The 4,158-nt window shown below is 34.2% G+C and overlaps 1 long non-coding RNA gene across 1 annotated transcript; it reads left to right on the top strand.

Moving 5' to 3' along the window:
* The first annotated feature begins 29 nt into the window (after positions 1-29).
* On the top strand, positions 30-1,014 carry LOC107553651 (uncharacterized). Its single transcript, XR_001604978.1, has 3 exons — positions 30-248; positions 329-412; positions 742-1,014. It is a non-coding gene; the product is annotated as an uncharacterized lncRNA (long non-coding RNA).
* The last annotated feature ends 3,144 nt before the right edge of the window (positions 1,015-4,158 follow it).

The following is a 4,158-nucleotide window of genomic DNA, read 5'->3' as shown; positions in this document are numbered from 1 at the left end:
TGTGATAAATCTCTGCTGCTTCAGTTTCTGGCTCATGTGAGGCCTGAGGAAGCCGAGTCTCTTTCTCAAGCTCTGGGTGAAGAGCTCGACCTCAGTCAGACTCAGCTGAACCTGCAGGTCTGTAGAGGTCTGGAGCTGATTCTGGAATATTCTGAAGGACTGACAGAACTGGATCTGAGTCAGTGCCGTCTCACCGATGACAGCCTGGATCTGCTGCTCCCAAACCTCCACAAAGTGCAAAACATTGAGTGAGTGACTGAGAAAGATACACAAAGTGTACATTTCTGAAGTGTAATGCAATCATTGTTACAGTTCTGCTTGATCTCAGTTTTAGTGGCAATAGCATCACGGACTTTGGGGCTCAGAAAATCTACAATATCGTCACTTGCAACAGTAACATAAAGACATTAAGGTTTGTGTCTGAGTGTCACAGTGTTGTCTGAAGTTATTTGAAATGTTGTTTAAATGGTGAAATCTTGCTTAAAGTGCTTTATGTTTGAGTAACGAGCATTTTGTTGATCACAAAAAATTCAGTTAAGTGTGTCCAAACTTTTGACTGATAGTTCATATTGTCATGTGCAACAGAGTGAAAATCATTAATGGCGATGATGTTTACGGTTTGTTTCATTTACATGTATTTATGTATTCATTTAGCAGATGCTTTTATATAAAGCGACTTGCAAATGAGGAATACAAGTGGCGGGTTGTAGCTAATATCAGTGTGTGTTTGTATCTCTGTAGGCTCTTCAACAACAGAATTGAATTCAAAGAGCTCTTTAGCACAGGCCCACGATTTGAGATCTGGTGATGCCAAGAAACTCTCTCTGGAATCAACAAGCAGGTGAAATAACCAGTGGAGATAAGGTAACAGATGTAAAAAACCATTAAGGAATCTGCCCAACCAGAGTCCTAGAGATGAATCAAGCCACCAGGTCATAAACCACATAAACCATGGTTTCTGTTGGATTAACTGTGACAAAATCAGTCTCCTTTGTAAACTGTCTTTCCCCTTCTCCACCCTTTATATTATTTGCATCATGCATATTATACTTCTGAATGTTTTGTTTTGTTTTTGTCTATTTAAATTTTTATTTTGCCTTTTTTTAGTGTAGTTTTTGTTTATTCTTATTCTATAACTTTTTTTTTTTTTTCATTTTAATTAATTGTATGTAGTAGCCTATTTTAACATTTCCAAAGTAAATCTACTTACTGGATTCATTTAAAAATAGTTATGTAAGAAGATAATCAGTTTTCTAGTTTCACTATTAGTTTTTATCTTTAGTATTTTAGCACTGCCTGTTACGACCCAAAACTTGTTTGATTTGTCTAGGAATATTAAGGGAAGGTAACATTCATAAACCTCTATAATAACATTTAGTATAGATCTTAATAGTGCATATCAAACAGTGGGCAAGTCATGAAGAGCAGAACGCTACAAGTTCAAACGGAGAAAAGACATTTATTCATTTCAACCCCAACCAATACACCAAGAAATATAGGCTTTAAATTCATCCAAAAGGGAAAAGTATATATATATTTCCAGTTAAAAAACAAAAAGAAAAAGACTTGAAGATTAAAGCATAACTACTTACTGGATACCTTTAAAAACTATTTTGTAAAAACCTTATCAGCGTTAAATTTCCGAGAACAGTTTAGTGCTACTATGAAATAAGCATAATCTGTTTAAACTGTTTAATCTGTCTTTTATTTTTTAATTGCATACTAAAACAACTATGATAAAGCTGAGGTATTTTACTTGAAATATAGGCTATCAAAAGCCTTTTTCAGCATTCATAAGGTTTTATGCCAGTAGATTTATATGCATTTTTTTGACATCTTGCTGTTTTAATATCAGCATAATTCCAGTAGAGAGCAGCAATGATTTATTAATAACAAGAGCCCAGAAAATTCACAGCGAAGATAGCAAGGGGGACATAGACATGACACAATCAAAATAAAGAGCAAGTGCATTTATACCATTGATTTCCTGATCTTCTCTTCTACGTCCTAACAAAGAGAAAGATCCTTCGTAAACAGGAAGTGTTTCTGAACTGAACTCTAGTGTTTACTTCAAACAGAATACAAGAGAGACATTATACTCAGGAAATCACATTTACTTGTTACTGGCTAGTTAGGCAGGAGGGTCAAACCAGCTTTTGTTTTTATTACTACTGTATTAAATGTTATGGTACTAAAGCAGTTAGAATAAATCATCACCGTATTACAAACGGTTACAGGAGTTTTCCCTTGTGATACTCTTACTTTTGTTTGTTTTTCAGATTTGATTTGATTTTTTTTTCTCTTAATTTTTGTGTTGAATCCTGTGTAGTGCTCTTGTAGTGGATATTGTCATAAACTGTTAATGTATGAAATAAAATGTGCTCATTTGCATATTCATGTGAAATACAGCGTGCAGTCATTTGGAAACTGGAAACATAATGCATTGCTTTCCTTAACCTTTCCTAAAAGTTCAATCATTTTCAACGATAATCATGATCCTGCTTTATTTCATGCTTTATTTTCTCCTTGGGCCTGATGGATATTGAATCATTATTCAGGAACAGAGTTTTTGTCTTTCTGAATTCATAGCTACTGAATTTGAGATGAATTTCTCAGATTTTAGCAGTTCTTTTGAGCAATATTCTAAGGTAGAGAAATAGAGGACTATCTGATCGAGATGCACATTAGGGGGATGATAAGGGTACTTGTATTGTTCTCTTCAGGGTTTATGAGCATAGCTGTTACCATGACGATTCCATTTCCACAGACATGTTGGAACAATGGCTTCAATCACTGAAACAATCTCAGTGCTTTTTCAGTTGGACACTGAATATGTCTGTACGACAAGGGTATGTCAGTAGGACGACTGAGTGCTTACAGAGCATAAAAGCATCTCGCCATTGTTTGGAAAGAGAGACGAGCAGCTGTTGAAATGCCTTGTATTCACATGCAACAATATTACACCTCAGTGAGATTTGTTTTGAAGAGATACACTGCAAAAAATTTTGTCTTGTTTTTCAGTACAAATGTCTAAAAATCTTATTACAAGATACATTTACCTGAGAAGCAAAATGACATAAGGTATCAAATCTTATTTACTGACAAATTGATCAAAATGAGTTTTTGCTTAAAACAAGAAAAGTTTTTTTTCAGTGGGATAAGAAAACTAACTGATCTTTTTTTCCCTTTTGAATTAAGTATGTTTTTCTCATTGACATTTTTTTTTTCATTTATGTGTGAACTCAATTCAATAAAATGTAATATTTAAAAAAAGTCCAAATGTAGTTTTATGAAATCATATGAAATAATAAAGTCTTCTATCACAAGTACTTTTTCATTTATGGAAAAAAAAATATTATTAAAAAAGGTTTCTGTAAATCCAGTGCATTCCAGCAACATGATAGACACTAAATAAGTGATGTTAAAATGAGGCAGGACTTATTGCTGTCATTCAAGAGTTATTCAAGCTCAAAGTCAGTTGTTTCCAGACATCATTATGGATACATAAATGGAGTCTGGAATACTCCATGTTTACACCATGAGCAGCTGAGAAAGACTGTCGTGAGTCATTAATTTCTGTGGAATGTTATGTCATTATTGGTTTCTGCTTTCTAGGCGACAATCAATTGCAAGAATGAAATAATCATTAACAGCAGTCAGTAGCTGGAAGGTTAACATTGTGTGCCATTTATGTTAGTCATTAGGCGTACACCTAAAAATGATAGTCTGTAGCTTAGAAACAAACCACCGACTACTATATGCAGCTGATGCACTATTATCCTCTTGATAAAGAGCTGGTTCAGTTAGAATCAGACTAGCACAAATGTTGTTGATCTCTGTTAAAGCTTCTTTTATAGTGAAATCTGTGTACCAAATTACATATAATACATTATGCACTTATACTGCGCACTTTGTAGTCAACTGTCTATGTGAATTTTGAAAATGTTATTTTGTGATCCAACATCATAGTCTTACAGCTGCTCCACCTCTGCTACGTACATGAGATATAAATAGATTTATGTACATAAATACATTTAGCAGTATTCTTACTTGATTTATGGTGCATAATGAAAAAAAACCTATCCGTATCAATACCTAGTCACACATCCTAACATAGCAGATTCGGGTTGAGTCACACACACACACACACACACACAC

The sequence above is a fragment of the Sinocyclocheilus grahami genome, unplaced genomic scaffold (genome assembly GCF_001515645.1).
Source record: "Sinocyclocheilus grahami isolate Dianchi unplaced genomic scaffold, SAMN03320097.WGS_v1.1 scaffold476.1, whole genome shotgun sequence".
Lineage (NCBI taxonomy): Eukaryota > Metazoa > Chordata > Actinopteri > Cypriniformes > Cyprinidae > Sinocyclocheilus > Sinocyclocheilus grahami.
This window is presented reverse-complemented; position numbering and strand designations above follow the sequence as displayed.